General features: G+C 43.5%; 1 protein-coding gene across 13 annotated transcripts in view; it reads left to right on the top strand.

Annotated features, from left to right (window-relative positions):
* THRB (thyroid hormone receptor beta) overlaps positions 1-18,089 on the top strand; it is a 444,462-nt gene that overhangs the window by 107,351 nt on the left and 319,022 nt on the right. The window contains exon 1 of one of the 13 annotated variants that reach the window (XM_055566909.1): positions 6,477-6,502. The exons of the other annotated variants lie outside the window; for them this stretch is intronic. The gene's annotated coding sequence lies outside the window, so the exon portion shown is untranslated. Of the gene's footprint in view, positions 1-6,476; positions 6,503-18,089 lie in introns of those variants that run through there. 13 annotated transcript variants of the gene reach the window in all.

Genomic DNA, 18,089 nt, shown 5'->3' with positions numbered 1-18,089 from the left:
CCCACAGGGTAGTACTGTGCCAACTCGTGCAGCAGGCCTTTTGCAACTTGTTTCCTGCTGTATTCGAGATACACCTAGAAGCTTCTAGATACATCTAGAAGCAAGTATGGTATGTGCAAGATGTTCGGCCAACACGTGGTGCACAAATAGAAAGAGGACAACACACAAAATCAACAGTAAAATAATACAGAATTGTTCAAACTGACATAATGAAAGAAAGGCAAATTAAAATTATGGCATATTTTCTTACTCTCAGATACACTGGCTTGGTTTGTTTCTCTTAAGCAGTAATTCTTAAGTTTGGCAACAATATGCATGCTAAATCACGTCAGTCGTGTCCGACTCTGTGACTCTATGGACTGTAGCCCATCAGGCCCCTCTGTCCATGGAACTCTCCAGGCAAGAATACTGGAGTGGGTGGCCATGCCCTTCCCCAGGGGATCTGCCCAACCCAGGAGGGATCAAACCTGCATCTCTTACGTCTCCTGCATTAGCAGGCAAGTTCTTTACCACTAGCGCCACCTGTGGAGAAGGCAATGGCACCCCACTCCAGTACCCTTGCCTGGAAAATCCCATGGACAGAGGAGCCTGGTAGGCTGCAGTCCATGGGGTCGCTGAGGGTGGGACACGACTGAGCAACTTCACTTTCACTTTTCACTTTCATGCATTGGAGAAAGAAATGGCAACCCACTGTAGTGTTCTTGCCTGGAGAATCCCAGGGACGGGGGAGCCTGGTGGGCTGCCGTCTATGGGGTCGCACAGAGTCGGACACGACTGAAGCAACTTAGCAGCAGCAGCAGCAGCAGCAGCGCCGCCTGGGAAGCAGGTTTTTGCTATCCTCGTGTGCTGCTAGTAGGTTTGTTTGGTTTTTTTTTGCTCTTATCTTTCGTTACATATACAGAGAAAAGTATAGAAAGTAACAGAAGAGTAGACGAGTATCTGTATATTCACTCACTCCCTAGATCAGCAGTTCTCAAATTATTTGATCTCATTTATAAAAATTATTGAGAACCACAAAGAACTTTTGTTTGTTAATGTTTATAATGTTTACCACATTTAGAAATTAAAACAAAATTTTAAATATTTAATTCATTTAATATAGCAATAATAAAATCTTTATGTGGTAACATAAAAAAATACATTTCTTGACAGTACAATTTTCAAAGTCAAAAAAAAAAGCAATATTGAGAAGAGTGATGCTATTTTACACTTTGGCAGATCTTTTTAATCACTGGCTGGAAAGAAGTCAGCTAGATCCTCATATCTGCTTTTGAATTCATTCTGTTGTGGTGTTTTTTATTGTTGAAGTATATGAAGAAAATCAATCCTCAAGCAGTTATGTAGTTAGAAAAGGGAAACATTTTAATAGGCTGGTAACTGAAAATTCTACTGGATATTACACCAACATTCAACAAATGGTAGCTGCAGTGAGTAACCTGAAACCCTGTCACTGAACTTTTCAGACTCTGTGACATTAAAATCCACTCATTTACCCTGCACTTTGAGTGGATCTTCCACTCATGCATGATTTTTTTAATATCATGCGCTGACTGAAGCCTGGCGTGCTGCAGTCCGTGGGGTTGCAAAGAGTTGGACACGACTGAGCAACTGAACTGAGCTGAACTGAGCGTTTGGAAAATGCTTTCCTGATGGAGTAGTGTAGGCTTTCCTGATGTGCACATGTTACATTATACAATATTTAAGAACCCACCTGCCAATGCACGAAACACAAGAGACATGGGTTCAATCCCTGGGTCAGGGAGATCCCCTGGAGTGGGAAGCAGCAACCCATTCCAATGTTCTTGCCTGGAAAATTCCATGGACAGAGGAGCCTGGCAGGCTACAGTCCATGGGGCCGCAAAGAGTCGGACACGGCTAAGCGGCTGAGCACTCCTTGTATCACATCTCCACTGACCTCAGAAAAGTCTTTAACAGTTAGGCATCTGCCACGCCCACGTGGTAGATATAAGTTTTCTAAAATTCTAATTTTCATTTGCAAGCTCTAATTTTGTCATGGGCAATGACTATTACCGGTTGTTTTCTTGGAAGTGACAGGCGGTTCAGCCGAGTCTGAATAACCGTAATTGGGCTCTCACGCATTCTTTCAAGAAAAATGATGTTCTGTGGAGAAAAGCAGGTAGTTCGGTTCACAATTCAGATGATCACACAAGTACTTTTCCCTGAAGGCAACAATCAAGCATCGAGCAAGAGTGCTGTGGGCATATTTGCTTTTCTGTTTCTCAGCTCATTACTGAAAAAGCATTCATAAGGTGGGATTTAATGAAAAGAAATGTTACTGCTTCAGCAAGGAGCTGTTTGAGTAAACCTGGCTTATCTCATTTTGCCTGGCGTTTCTGCAAGTGCCCGGGGTGAGGAACGCAGCCCCCCACTCGCCTCGTTGGCTCCGACAGCTCGGTCTGTGCTGACTCCACAGGTTTTACGCTGATAGTGAACCGTCAGTGGAGATGCCAGCACCCGGGAAAAGACAGATCAGGTCTCGGTATTAATATGAAAATTATTTTGACCTCAAGGACATCCTGCAGTAAACTTGGGGCCCCCAGAGGTCCTCAGACTCACTTTGAGAACTGTGCCCCAGATTGGGCATATGTTGATACTGACTTTGTTTTCTTCAAACCTGTTTATTAAGAAAATAAAATATTATAGATCCTAATAAAATCCCTACCTCTCTTCTCCCCCCCCATGTTGAAGTTAGTGTACCCTTTCTGCAGGAGGTTTCGTAATTCCCCTGTGTGTGTGAACACAACAGTATCTCTTTATAGTTCTTTCTTATTTTACAAAAGTAATTTCATTCCGTATGTATGCTTTTACCAAGATTTTTTTCATTCAATATTATGCCGTTTTGTTTTTGAGAGAGATCTCTGTTGATGTAACCTAGTTCATATGTTTTACCTCATGTATTTTTCTCTCTTTATTCCTGTACTGATGTAGCCTTAGACTATTTTCAGCTTTTTGCTATTAGGAATATTCCCTTAAGCAAGAGTCACTTTAGGTTGTAGACCATGACATGGAATTCCTAGATTCAGAAGCATGCACACAGTCAGTTTTCCATTTCTATATTCCTAAATTTTCTCTAGTACAGCAATACCAATTTACAACCTAATGTGGTTCTTGGTTTTGCATTAAAAAAATTACTGATTTGGCTATGTAGGGTCTTAGTTGTGGCATTTGTGATCTAGTTCCCTAACCAGGAATCAAACATGGGCCCCTTGCATTGGGCGTGTGGAGTCTTAACCCCTGGACCACCAGCGAGGTCTTCTAAGGAGGCTGTTCACTGGTCTTCTCATTCTGGGAGCAGTTTGGCGATGTATGTCAGATACCTCAGGAGAAAACATAAGTTTTGAACCAGAAATTTCAATTCTAATAATTGGCCATTAGGGATCAATGCAAGGATTTTTTTTTTCTTTTACAAAGTTGCTTGTTGTATTGTTATTTGTAGAGGGGGAAATCTGGACAACAGCGTCTAGAGGATCAATATGTACTCGCTGCTATATGTGGAATGGATAACCAGCAAAGACCTGCTGTAGCGCAGAGAACTCTGCTCAGAATGTCATGTGGCAGCCTGGATGGGAGGGGAGGTTGGGGGAGAATGGACACATGTATATGTATGGCTGAATCCCTTTGCTGTCCACCTGAAACTCTCACAGCAATGTGAATTGGCTATACTGTAAAATAAAAAGTTTTTTTTTTAACATAGGTGATTAGTTACATATATTGTAATACCTTTGTATGAACTATGATGTTATTTATGTCCTAATTTTGTTTAATATTATTTTATATCATTTTCTTTATCAAAACGGGCAATAGGAGTACAGTTAATTTTTATTTTCTTTTTTTGCGTGTATTTTTATTGGTATTTTTGAAGAAACAGAAAGCAAGGAAGGAAGAGCAGACCATAGGTTAGCAAATAAATCTTAAAACTTTATCCCAAGCTAAGTGTCAGGTCAGGCCAAAAAAGTAGAACGTGTCCCAAACTTGACACTGAAGAGTTGTCATTTGAGAGCTTGTTGCAACCCTCAGAGGTTTTGATTCTGTGGGAGCAGGGATCAAGGAGACCCTGAAATACATAGACCTCACACCTTAAGAAATACTCATTTAGAAACTGTAGCTAATTTGATCGGATGAGCCCACATTCATGAAAAATCAGGAGTCTTGTCATTTTCAAATTCCTGCAGGAAGAGAACAGCAGTGTCTGGGGACAGTTCTGGTGGGGCCTCCCTCTTCTCACACAGGCCTGGAGCCAAAGGCTGGAGGCTGTGCAACCACATCCTGAAAGCCTGCCCTTGGCATTCTTTGCTTTCTCCAGGCTGTTGGCAGCCTGCCCGACACAGACAAGGTCACGCCTGCAGGTGCTGGCCCCAGGTGCTCGGCCTCCGTTCTCTCCCATCCCTCCTGCCTGTTCTCTGGCACCTGGGTCGCTTTCTCTGCTGAGCTAAGCTTCACAACTTTGAGCATTAGAAGATACAAATTCCTGGCCCCCAACCCCCGTGCTTCAGATGCCATAGGTCTGTGCAGGGCCCAGGAATATGCACTTGTAAGAAGCTGCCAAGTGATACTGAAGCTGCTGGCCCTGGAATGCACTGAGGTCAGGCCATCAGGGACTCAAGGGGCTGAACGATCAAACGTTAGTCATTAGAGTTCCTATCAGATGGCCATTCGGAAATGCAGGCATGGATGCAGTAGTAGTAACAGCATTCCTAGTGGTGGTAACAAGTAGAAAAATAGCAGTCGTGAAAATAGTAACATTAGTAATAACAAAAATAAATGAGAACCATTTGTCTTCCCTTGTCTTGACAAAAGTCTTGAACATGGTCTTAGCAGAATAGGGACGAGATTTCCAATGCAAGAAATGTTATGAAATCACTCATTTAAAAAATATGTCTGGTGGTCCAATGGCTAAGAATCTGCCTTGCAATGCAGGAGGAGACATGGGTTCGATCCCTGATTGGGGAGCTAAGAGCCCACCTGCCAGAAAACCAAAACTTAAAACAGAAACAATATTGTAACAAATTCAATAAGGACTTTAAAAATGGTCCACACCAAAAGAGAAATCTTTAAAAAAAAAGTCTCTTTAAATGGATATGTTATATTTCCAGTGAAAGCAAGGTCTTGAAAAACATACCAGGCCTTATGGTCCAGAAAAAGCTGTTTCTTTTCCTCCTGCAGGGTATTATTTATCTTTGGCTAATAGATTCAGTCAAGCCATTTTTATAGCCTCATATGCTATCAAAAAAAGTGTTTTTATTGCTCAATCTAACTACCCCCTTTCTCAACCTATTGCATTAATCCTGCCTTTGGAAGCCAAGTATAAACTAAAGTCTAGATAAGAGGGATTTTTTTTAAAATCCATTTGTGTTTTTCCTTTTTGTGTTAAATTATGAATACGGTAATTGGCAGTTAATGAGATGTAAGTGCGGTAGCCTCGGACACTTTGGGTTACACAGGCCTCTGCACCATTTTCCTCTGGCCCTCATTTCCCAAACTCCAGACCTATAATTATGCCAAAATTTATCCAAGCCAGAAAATATTTTGTTTTTCCTTGTTGCTACCTACAGACCATAAAGTTATGGAAAGCAGACATGCAAAACTAATTTTAACCCCTCAGTGAAAATTCTGAGAGGCAACTCAATAAGATATAATTAAAGGTGTATGAATCATAGATGTCAGAATCTCTGAGATGTCTAGAAAGCATCTGATTCAGCTGTTTGGCTGAATGTATCAACCCCATTTTGCAGATAAGTTAGCCAAGGCTCAAACAATTAAAATACAGATGAAGCTCAGACTTGAACTGAAGATCTATCTGATCCTAAAACTTGTGCCATGTCGAAAGGGGCGTGGCAGCTGTTCTTTGCCACTCTGAAGGGTTTTCTTTCACTGCAGCCTACCTTGAACTCTTTTTTTTAAAATAGGCTTGTAAAGTTGCATCAAATATTTGATTCATGCAGTATCTTCCAATGACCGTGTCCTTGCATGAGATATTTTGATATACTAAATTTATACATACACCTGAGTGAGGAAGATACGTGCATTCTCTTTGTGTAAAAAAGTCCAGGTCTCATGTTTACATTGAAAATGTCAATCTTCATTTCTACTCAAGTGCTAATCTTTCTAAAAATGTCCCTGACATTGAAGGACAGCCAAAAGGCAGTAACTTATTAGAACCTTGGGTTCAGATTACAAATGTGTCTGGCAAGCTCTGTGTTAAAGTTCAGATTATCTCAGAATTATTTTAAATATTTGTGCAGGAACACTGATTAGTTTCCTAACGCGTTGCCTCATAACCATCCACCAACAACCAGCTTGGTCTCCAATCGCTAACTCCAAGGGCTCGAGTCAGTTCTCAGCAGAGCTAATTGTTTCAGCGTTTGGAAGTCATATGATGTCTTTACACTAGGACTTGGAAGCGTTGACTCAGAAAAGGAATTTGACATCTATTTTCACTTTGTTCTTTGCACAGGAGAGCTGAAAAGGAAGTTCTGATGAGGTAACGTCCTTCCCTACCCCTCCTTTTTTGTAGTTACTATTTCCTGATGATTTACCTTGAAACTGGAGACGCGAGTGTGACGTCGGGGAGAGAATGCCAGTGTGGGAGTCAGGGTACCTGGGATTGCGTTCTGGCTCTTTCAACTCAGGATCTTAGGCAAGTCATGGATTTTCTCTGGGCATTGGTTTCTATAAATGCAGAAGTGACACAGGTCACTGTTAAGCTGTGAGTTCAGCCAAGAGAAGTCAAACCAGCTCTCAGACCACAGATCCAGCGATGGGTTAGGCAGACCCCCGCCTCCTTTCTTGCTTATCTTTTGGCAAGACTGGCTTCGTGGGCAGCAGCCAGGCAGTGATCCTGCGCTCTGCGGGACTCCATGCCTGGTCCAGAGCCTTTCTGTCACCATCTTAAAAGTCTTACTCATTTATGAACAAGTACCCTGCATTTTCATTTTTCTATGAATCAGACAAATCACGTCTCTGGCTCTGCCTTTTGGAAATACATTTCTTGCCAGGTGTCTACCAGTTGAAAAAGAAAAAAGAGTCATTAACATCAAATTTGTCACTTTCGCCACCATTATTTCTTTTGGGTGGGGCTTCCCTAGTGGCTCAGATGGTAAAGAATCTGCCTGCATTGCAGGAGCCACAAGAGACACTGGTCAAGATCCCTGGGTGGGGAAGATCCCCTGGAGGAAGGCATGACAACCTAATCCAGTATTCTTGCCTGGAAAATCTCATGGACAGAGGAGTCTGGCAGGCTACAGTCCTTGGGATTGCAAAGAGCTGGACACGACTGAGTAAAGATAATAATAATATCTTTTGGGTAGACTGGGAGAGTAAAGTATTGGCAAAAATATAGATGTGATTGTTTGGTTATTTTCAGTGATCTGAGGTTTGTTGAAGGGTGTTTTTCTTTTTAATTTTAAAAAAAATAAAAAAAGATTATTGAAGTATAGTCAGTTTACAGTGTTTCGGTGCGAGGTGCTGCAGACATATGTCGTTTCCCAGATTCCTTTTCATTATAGGTTATCAGAAGATACTATAGTTCCCTGTGATATGCAGTAGGTCCTTGTTGTTTGTCTATTTTATGTATAGCAGTGCTATGATCTGAGTGATCGTCTAAATTTTCCTTCTTCCGTTCCTCCTTGCCCTGGTTCAATCCTGCTAGAGCCAGGCAGTCAGTTGTAGGACAATGTAGAAGACCCTGGACAGACTAGGGAGGAGGCTTCTTTTCCACCAGCAGTGACTTTATCTGATCAAGTGAGCTTCTCTCCGCTTTGAGGCTAGGCCAGCCACCTCGCAGCGGAAGAGGTCAATTCTAGGTGAAAAGGGGCCACTGTGTGTGGTGACGTGTGCACGCATGCAGGGCCACCTCGATTGCACGTGTTAGCACTAATGAAAATGACTCTGTTATTGCAAAAAAAATGCAAATTATTTGTTTACTCATCACTGCATGCCAGAGATGAAAGAGCAAAGCGGACAAAGGGAGTGCTTCTAGGTACTCAGTGAGCACGGGATGGTTTACGCTAGGAGCCTACTTTCAGAAGCTTGGAGGCCTCCGAGCAGCCACACAGGCAATGGACATATCACAGCCCTGATAATACCCTTCTTTGATGGGCCACTCCAGAGTGTGTTCATTCAAAGCATTGAAAACACCAAACCAATCTTCAAACACTCCTTTTTTCTTTTACAAATGCAGTGTTCATAAACTTCCAAGGGGCTGTCTTTTTCCCCTCAGTTCATAAAAGTTTTCTTCTACTTACTTAAAACTTGATAGTAGCAGACTTTTAATTATATTAACAATATCTGAATGTTTTAAAGTATTTAGTCTTTTCCCTTCATAAAACTAAATTTAAGTGACAGTCTGTATGGTGAGTTCTAACTGCTGTCTGACTTTTGACTGAGATATTGGAAAATGTGTCATTTTTATTCTTTAAATCACATAAACCAGTATTTTGATGCACAACTGTGCTTAAAAAACAGGGTAGAAAGAATTGGTCAGTTTCTAAAGGGAACACAATTGGCCACTCAACATTTTTCTATTTGGTATTGATAACCAGCAAAGCAATAGTCCCAGCTTGCATTTTTGGGTCCCTGTATTCAACTGAGTCAATGTATTCAATGCAAAGAAAGGCAATGCCAAAGAATGCTCAAACTACCGTACAACTGCACTCATCTCACACACTAGTAAAGTAATGCTCAAAATTCTCCAAGCCAGGCTTCAGCAATATGTGAACCCTGAAATTCCTGATGTTCAAGCTGGTTTTAGAAAAGGCAGAGGAACCAGAGATCAAATTGCCAACATCCGCTGGATCATAGAAAAAGCAAGAGAGTTCCAGAAAAACATCTATTTCTGCTTTATTGACTATGCCAAAGCCTTTGACTGTGTGGATCACAATAAACTGTGGAAAATTCTGAAAGAGATGGGAATACCAGACCACCTGACCTGCCTCTTGAGAAATCTGTATGCAGGTCAGGAAGCAACAGTTAGAACTGGACATGGAACAACAGACTGGTTCCAAATAGGAAAATGAGTTCATCAAGGCTGTATATTGTCACCCTGTTTATTTAACTTATATGCAGAGTACATCATGAGAAACACTGGACTGGAAGAAACACAAGCTGGAATCAAGACTGCCGGGAGAAATATCAATAACCTCAGATATGCAGATGACACCACCCTTATCGCAGAAAGTGAAGAGGAACTCAAAAGCCTCTTGATGAAAGTGAAAGTGGAGAGTGAAAAAGTTGGCTTAAAGCTCAACATTCAGAAAACAAAGATGATGGCATCCGGTCCCACCACTTCATGGGAAATAGATGGGGAAACAGTGGAAACAGTGTCAGACTTTATTTTTCTGGGCTCCAAAATCACTACAGATGGTGACTGCAGCCATGAAATTAAAAGACGCTTACTCCTTGGAAGGAAAGTTATGACCAACCTAGATAGCATATTCAAAAGCAGAGACATTACTTTGCCAACAAAGGTTCATCTAGTCAAGGCTATGGTTTTTCCTGTGGTCATGTATGGATGTGAGAGTTGGACTGTGAAGAAGGCTGAGCGCCAAAGAATTGATGCCTTTGAACTGTGGTGTTGGAGAAGACTCTTGAGAGTCCCTTGGACTGCAAGGAGATCCAACCAGTCCATTCTGAAAGAGATCAGCCCTGGGATTTCTTTGGAAGGAATGATGCTAAAGCTGAAACTCCAGTACTTTGGCCACCTCATGCAAAGAGTTGACTCATTGGAAAAGACTCTGATGCTGGGAGGGATTGGGGGCAGGAGGAGAAGGGGACGACAGAGGATGAGATGGCTGGATGGCATCACTGACTCGATGGACGTGAGTCTGAGTGAACTCTGGGAGTTGGTGATGGACAGGGAGGCCTGGCATGCTGCGATTCATGGGGTCGCAAAGAGTCGGACATGACTGAGCAACTGATCTGATCTGATCTGATTCAATGCACTGAAGCAATCCGTGATAAATCATTTTGATGAAGTTAATTTATTTTTGATCTGTTGCTTGGGCTTTTGGTGTTTTATCCAAAAGGCTTTGTATACCCCCAGATAATGAAAATTTTCTCCTCTACTTTTTTCTAAGATTTTACAGTTTTAGCTTTTCGATTTAGGTCTGTAATCCACTTTGAGTTACAGTTTTTGTACACGGTGTGAGGAAAAAATCCAACTTCATTCTTTGGATGTGGATATGCTAAATGAGTTTTGACATAGCCTCCTCACTGGTGGCCGGTGACCATCTTGCTGAAAATCAGCTGTGTGATGAACTTCACGGGGCTTGGCATATGGGGCAGCTAATTCCAGAAAAGAATCACCAGCAAATTGCAGCTTCTTTCTGCTCTACCCCAGTGAACCCATATTCTGGCTGGAAGCCCAAACATACACCTGGGACCCCCAGAGAACACCATTACACAGTCTCTGGTCTGAGGTTTCCCTGCTGGGGGGCACTTAGGAGTCAGGGGAAGAGTGATAGCCACCCATCACGAAAGGTGTCTGAAGGAGCTGAGTCATTTTGCACGCTGAGCCGCACAAATACACGCCAGGCGCAGGCGTGCCCTGTCCAGCAGGAAGCGCCAGGCACACCCCTTCCGGTCAGGAAAGGCTGTGCTGCCATCTGAGGAGGTTTCATTGCCTTGTGCTCCTTCCTGTGTGAATGAGAGAAGTCCCCTTCCTGACAGCTGTGAGGCAGCCATGGTTTCCTGGAGGGTTATGAAAATGTGTTATCTAGAAACGCTTAAGCAAAGAGTAGACAGGTCCCTGGTGGTCCAGTGGTTAGGACTCAGAGCTTTCAGGGCTGTGGCCCCAGTTCAATCCCTGGTTGGGGAACTAAGACCCTGCAAGCTGTACCACCGGAAAAAAAGAAAAAGTAGGCAAATCACCCCTCTGGAAGCCCCTCGAGTCAAATAGTGCCCAACGCAGAGGGGAGTATCGCCCATCCCAGAGTTCTGTGCTGCTCGGAGGGTGGCAGGCAGGATGGAGAACGGTCCCACCAACAGGAAGGAAAACGTCCCGCAGTCGGGCCACCGACGGCGAGCCCACGTTTAGGAGCGAGTCATGTTCCTTCCTTCTCTTCAGCTCGACGGGTACTGATGCTCAGGCACAGAGGTTCATCTTTCCCAAACAGCCTCTGCATGCTTGTTTAGGAAGGGAACGTACCTGGCAAGGGTCTTACTTCGTCCTCAGCTTTAGGCGGGCATGTTCATGCGTGCTTTCGGGGACTGTGTTAAACTTCCATCACTTCCCAGGAATCCTCCCAGGCAAATCCCATTTTATCCCAAGAAGGCAGCAAAGATTCCCATAGAGCTGGGTCCATATTATACAGTCAGGGTAATTTGCAGTGAAGTATTTAAATTCTTTGAGCCTCATCCTCCTCTTTAAATTATAGGAATATAAAAATCTTGATTCATGGTCATTATTGGATAAACTGAAATAACGTGTAAAATCTCTGGCCCACATTGTGAGTTATATACTTTATTCCTTTCTCCCTTTCAATACCAAAGATAAAATGGGCCTCCCGTTTCAAAACTCATATTTTGGGCCTTCAATCCAAAGAATTAAAAGGACTGTCAGCCAAAATGGAAGTTGGGTTTATGTGTCGACACGTCAGATCTCTCTCCTTTATCCTTCTTTTCCTTCAGTGATCTTAAAGCCTACAGGACTTTGCTTCACGGGGTCTTCCTGAACCTTAAGAAAAACATTATTACTATCCATAACTTTGGTGATCTGTTGGCATTTCAGAGAACTACCCAGTGATTTAAAATAACAAATATATTTTTTCTTTGGTCTGAATATGCAAAGGTGAAATGCAACTGCCTGACCTAAGGTATTTGGTCAGCTTAAGCACTGAGATGTATGACCTTGATGAGTACTAGCTTTCAACTGGTGACCCAGAGCTTGTTTATGCAGGTATTTGTTGGCCACAAAGCTGAAACCAAGCCCAAGTTTCCCTGTTGGTTTTTGTTTTTGGTGGAGGGCGGTGGGTTCATTGTTCAGCAGGAATACTTGTTTGTCAGTGGGAGGGAACATTTCTCATGACAAGGATGTCAGGTCTGGCACAGGGGAGGTTGTTCTAAACAGGCATGGGATCTGGTTCTTCAGGTGACCTTGGGTGTTTAATCCTCCCAAGTGCTTCCTTGTTTTTCTGCATGATCTGGAGGTCCTGGTCTTTTGTTCCATTGCCACCCTGTAACGTCCTAAAGGTCATCTGTAGGATAGCAGACACGAGGCATTTCGTTCCAGGAACAGTGTAGACATTCAAGTCGTGGTGTCTCTAGTATTTGTATTTCTGTGTAATTCAGCCCAGTTGTTCTCTGCAAAACACTCATGTTTCCCTAAGGACGATGTGTCAGAAATTGGGAACAATGTAAGAACTCGGAATGAGTACGCATCCAAAGAAACAGTAATCCAGTAACAAATTTAGCATTTGTTTTCATTAGGCCACATTATCACATATGTCTTTTCTTAAAACTTTGTGCATATAAGTAGAGATTATGGAAAAGTAGAATAAACTACTTATTTTTCCCATGAAGAGAGGGCAGGGGTATACATAAATTCCCAGTAGTACATGCTCCAAACCTCTGAAAGTCCTTTCTGGAATTTGGCCTGGTATATATAAATGTAGACATATGAGTACAAATGCTACTCATATAACTATAAATATGTCAAGCCTAAACTATTTGATTCTGCAGTGCAGTCAGTTATAACTTACAACATTTAAATACACTCCCTATTTCTACTGGAGTTCAGAGCATCCCCCTGAAAAATGTAGAACTTTGCTTTATAATAGGAAAAAAAGGCCATAGAGAGTTATTTGAGGATGATTTACAATTGAATATAACTTTAACATTTTTAGGTAGAGAAAGTCCATCATGTTACTTTAGATTCAATTCAGAATTTTCATCTGGAAAAAAAATTAGCCAAATCCTTAATAATTCAGAAAAATAAAAAATACTACATATTTTTCTAAGACTTGGAAGAAATAAAAGGGGGGTTTCCGGGTTAAATAAAATCTAATGTGTGGTTGTAAGAATCAAATAAAAAGATTCACCGAAAAAAATGCTTTGGAAATGGCAACATACTCAAGCAGGATAGCAGGAGGTTTCCACTGAGAGCCTAGTGCTAAGGAGTCTGGCTTTGTGACTACATTCCTTATGTCTCAGTTCCAGCATGACTGCTCGTGTGTGAATTAGTCTCTGTGTCCCAGTCTCCACATCTGTTAAAATAGGGATCTCAGTAATTCTCATCAGCACATGTACAATTTTCAGGGTGATGCCTGGCTATTCAGTTCAGTTCAGTCGCTCAATCGTGTCCAGCTCTTTCTTTGCAACCCCATGAATCGCAGCACGCCAGGCCTCCCTGTCCATCACCAACTCCTGGAGTTCACTCAGACTCACGTCCATCGAGTCGGTGATGCCATCCAGCCATCTCATCCTCTGTCGTCCCCTTCTCCTCCTGCCCCCAATCCCTCCCAGCATCAGAGTCTTTTCCAATGAGTCAACTCTTCGCATGAGGTGGCCAAAGTACTGGAGTTTCAGCTTCAGCATCATTCCCTCCAAGCCTGGCTATTAGGACTCCTATTTCAGGATGATGCCTGGCTTATAGGAAACGGGTGATAAAAATGATGCTGCTGATGAAATGATGGTGGGAGATAGGCCAGCTGATCCTAACTGTTTAAAGAGAAGTAAACAGAATACTAGAAACAAATTAGGTTTGGAATTGGAATGCAAAGGGATACCTCATTCATAAATAATTTCTAAGTTGAGACAATTGTCTTTCTTGATATTGGTGGAAATATTAGTGCCAAAGAACTGATGCTTTTGAGCTATGGTGTTGAGAAGATTCGTGAGAGTCCCTTGGACTACAAGGAGATCCAACCTTTCCATCCTAAAGGAGATCAGTCCTGGGTGTTCATTGGAAGGACTGATGTTGAAGCTGAGACTCCAGTACTTTGGCCACCTGATGTGAAGAACGGACTCATTGGAAAAGACCTTGATGCTGGGAAAGACTGAAGGAAGGAGGAGAAGGGGATGACAGAGAATGAGATGGTTGGCTGGCATCACTGACTTAATGGACATGAATTTGAGCAAACTCCAGGAGATGTTGAAGGACAGGGAAGCCTGGCGTGCTGCAGTCCATGGGGTGGCAAAGAGTCGGACATGACTTAGTGACTGAACAACAACACAGTTTAAAAATGAAAGATATTTTTGAGCAATCATTGCACATTTACTACAAAGTCATGAAGTGGCAGAAGATGTATACACACACACACACACAATGTGATAATACTCAGCCATAAAAAGGAACAAAACTGGGTCATTACTGGGTCATTTGTGTTGATGTGGATGAACCTAGAGTCTGTCAGAGGGAAGTAAGTCAGAAAGAGGAAAACAAGTATCATATATCAATGCATCTAGAAAAATGGTACAGATGAACCTATTTGCAGGGCAGGAATGGAGCCACAGAAGTCCAGGATGGACTTGTGGATGTGAGCGAGGGCGGGGGTGGGGGGGGAAGAATTGAGAGAGTGGTATTGCCATATATACTCTACCACGTGTAAACAGATGGCTAGTGGGAAGCTGCTGTATAACACAGGTTGCTCAGCTCAGTGATCTGTGATGACCTAGAGGGCTGGGATTGAAAGGTGGGAGGGAGGTTCAAGAGGGAGGGGAGATATGAATACCTTCAGCTGATTTGGGGCTCACTTGGTAGCTCAGCTGGTGAAGAATCTGCCTGCAATGCAGGAGACTCCGGTTCGATTCCTGGGTCAGGAAGTTCTCCTGGAGAAGGGATTGGTTACCCACTCCAGTATTCTTGGGCTTCCCTGGTGGCTCAGGTGGTAAAGAATCTGCCTGCAATGAGGGAGACCTGGGTTCAATCCCTGGGATGGGAGGATTCCCCAGAGGAAGGCATGACAACTCACTCCAGTGTTCTTGCCTGGAGAATCCCATGGACAGAAGAGCCAGGCAGGCTACAGTCAAAAGAGTTAGACATGACTGAGCAACTAAGCACGTAGCTGATTCAGGCTGTTATATAGCAGAAACTAATACAGCATTGTAAAGCAATTATACTCGAATTAAAAAAGACCAAAAAATGAAAAAAGTTGACTATATCAAACACTGAGTTTATCATAGTCCTCTGGACTTGGGTAGGAATTGCATCTTTCAGAGTTAATTTAGGATAATACAACATTCAGGGGAGTCCCAATAAATACAGTCAAAATTTTCAGTTTTCAAAAAAAAAAAACATAGTAAGAAATCACTGTCCATTATGAGATGATGACTTTGGATCGTAAACAATTATGCCACAATTATGAGCTGATGACCTCATTCAAGAACGGTAGACCAAAAACAGCCTGACTCCAGGGAGAGAGGGATATCTCTCCCCAAGTTTGTCAAAGCTGAACTACAGTTATTCCTTATGACTCTGACTATACTTTGCCACCCATTTTCTAAGACAGTGGTTAAACCCTCCCCACGGGAAAGCCAGAGTCTCCAGGTCTTCACCTTCCCATGGCTGGAATGTGTGTTGTAGCGGACACACAGCCTGGAGAGGTCCTCCATCAGCCTCCAGCGGAGCTTCCGAGGCCCAGCAGCTCTGCCCACTTGGGCTCTGCCCCGCGTCTCCGCAGGCCCCGCCCAGCTGGCACACACCTGAGCTTCGTGCGGGGCACCCGGTCCTCGTCCTGCTGCGGACACAGGCTAAGGACCGGCCCTGGACGGGCTCAGCGCTGCTCCCCACCCACTGAGGCACGTGGTCTGCGGGGCTCTCAGACCTGCCAGAGTCGTCCCGGCTGGCCCGGAGCCCAGGCTCTGAGCGGTTAACACTAAAAATGGAGAATTGGAGCCAATATTCTTCCTGGGATTGTCTTAACTCCAAGTGTTTAAAAATAATGCGTGTATACATTATATATATATATATTCAGGGAGAGGCTCGGGAAGCAGCTGGGCTGCTGAGAGGCTGAATGGAAACAGAGCAGCTGTGTGGGTCTTAAGCCCTGGCTGGCTGTGTACCCCACGATTTCTTTCAACTCTAGGCCTGGGAATTCAGGGCCATTAAACAGAGCTAACAAACGTCGGGCTTCCCTGGTGGCTCAGACAGTAAAGCATCTGCCTGCAATGCAGGAGACCTGGGTTCAATCCCTGGGTGGGGAAAATCCCCTGAAGAAGGAAATGGTAACCCACTCCAGTAGTCTTTCCTGGAAGATTCCGTGGATGGAGGAGCCTGGTGGGCTACAGTCCATGGGGTTGCAGAGTCAGACATGACTGAGCAACTTCACATGACAAATGTCAAGCTCTCTGATTTCTTGGGAGACATCAAGGGTAGAGTTGATTGTTAAGCAGTTTGCAAGTGGACAGGACTGCAGAAACACTTATAATAATAAAAGGCTAATGGTAGCACTTTTCCAGGTTCTGGAACTTTGGTAATGGGGAGCACGGCGTGTGCATGACCCGACACGTGGATCTGGGAGCTGGCGATGTGTTTACCAGAGTCAGCACGCTCTTGTATGTGTGATAGCTCTTCTGCTGATCAACATGATAAGTTTCACTGGACAGCTGCTTTAAGATAAGCAGAGCAAGCCTGGGAATATTTTAAACCCGTTTATGCATGAGTGGGCTTCCCAGGTGGCTCAGTGGTAAAGAATCCACCTGCCAGTTCGGGAGATGCAGGAGACACGAGTACAATCTCTGGGTTGGGAAGATCCCCTGAAGGAGGAAATGGCAACCCAGTCCAGTATTCTTGCCTGGAGAATTCCATGGACAGAGGAGCCTGGTGGGCTACAGCCCACAGGGTCATAAAAGTCGGACATGACTTAGTAACTGAACAACAACAACATTTACACCTAAAATAGGTTTCCACTGGAGACTAGGGAGAGTGTCTCATGCATCATCTTATGATTATTAAAGTGACTGGCATTCTGCCCGGTCCATAGTAACTGACCAAGAAATGATCAGTTCTCACCCCTCCCCCTAGCATTGTGTCTTCAGTGGGAAATGGTTTGGTGGGTGGTCCTTGAGGAGCATTGAGTGCTAAGAGTTCACAGCCTAAAGAAAATCAGTGGGTTTAGCAGAGAAATGCAGCCTAGGGATAGCTCTAGCTCATCCCTCCTACCAGGTTGTCACCTCCATGGCATAGCTACAAAGACATTTAGAAACTGTCATTACTTCTCATTCAGTGAGAGCTGCAAAAGTACCTGCCGATTCAACTGCATCTCTTATGGACACTCCAAAATGGTGATCCCCTTTAGTAAGTGCTGAATGGATTTCTACTTGTTGAGTATCGCTTATTGCTGTGGCTATTTGTATAAACACCGCCAAAAGCCTTTAATCTTCTCTCTGTTGAGTGTATCTTTGGGGTTGTTTTGGTTGTTAAAACCCACCTTTGGCAGAGAGTGGAGCGAGTCAGGAAAAGGGAATCTAGGTAGGAAGCCGTCTGTAGAAAGCTCCTTGAAAAAGCCCTGACCCCTGAGTTACAACTTGCATTCCACTGGAGAACCACAGAGTAGAGACAAGCACAAATCTGGCTGAGAACCTGAAAGGCAAGTTTCAGCTTGAGTGAATTTTTAACAGCCTCCAAGAGGGGGATAAAGTGAAATTCTGACAACCTTAAGTACCCTGCTTTCTTAAAGCCCTGCTCTAACAATAAAAAAAAAGAGAAAGAAAAGAAAAGAAATGTCAGTAGTCACGTATTATTTTCTCTAACAATAGTTGATAATTTTTCCTCCGTAGGCGCGCTTGCCGTTGTATAGTTTCAATTCTGCATTTTGACTGGCTGCCCAAGGACAGCAATTACTTAAGCCCATTACCTACACTTGGGCAGCAAAGCCAGAACCTCTTCAGCATTGCTGGCTCCTCTGGGGCTTGGCTCTTGGGAACTTCAGTCAGGCAAATGAGTCCTGTGATCGGCACGTCTTCCTTAGTGCTTCTTAAACCATTCCGATTACCTGGACTCACCTCTAAGACTTGGAAGCACACTAATGGCCATGTCTTCTGAAAAAGAAAGCCCAACTTCTTTCTGTGTGTCCAGGAAACATCTTCTTACACACAGAAATGATGGAATAACTGAGGAGTAAATGCAGCCCTAA

Source organism: Bubalus kerabau, chromosome 2, assembly GCF_029407905.1.
Source record: "Bubalus kerabau isolate K-KA32 ecotype Philippines breed swamp buffalo chromosome 2, PCC_UOA_SB_1v2, whole genome shotgun sequence".
Classification (NCBI taxonomy): domain Eukaryota; kingdom Metazoa; phylum Chordata; class Mammalia; order Artiodactyla; family Bovidae; genus Bubalus; species Bubalus kerabau.
The sequence above is the reverse complement of the archived record's forward strand: the minus strand, read 5'-3'. Positions and strand labels throughout refer to the sequence as shown.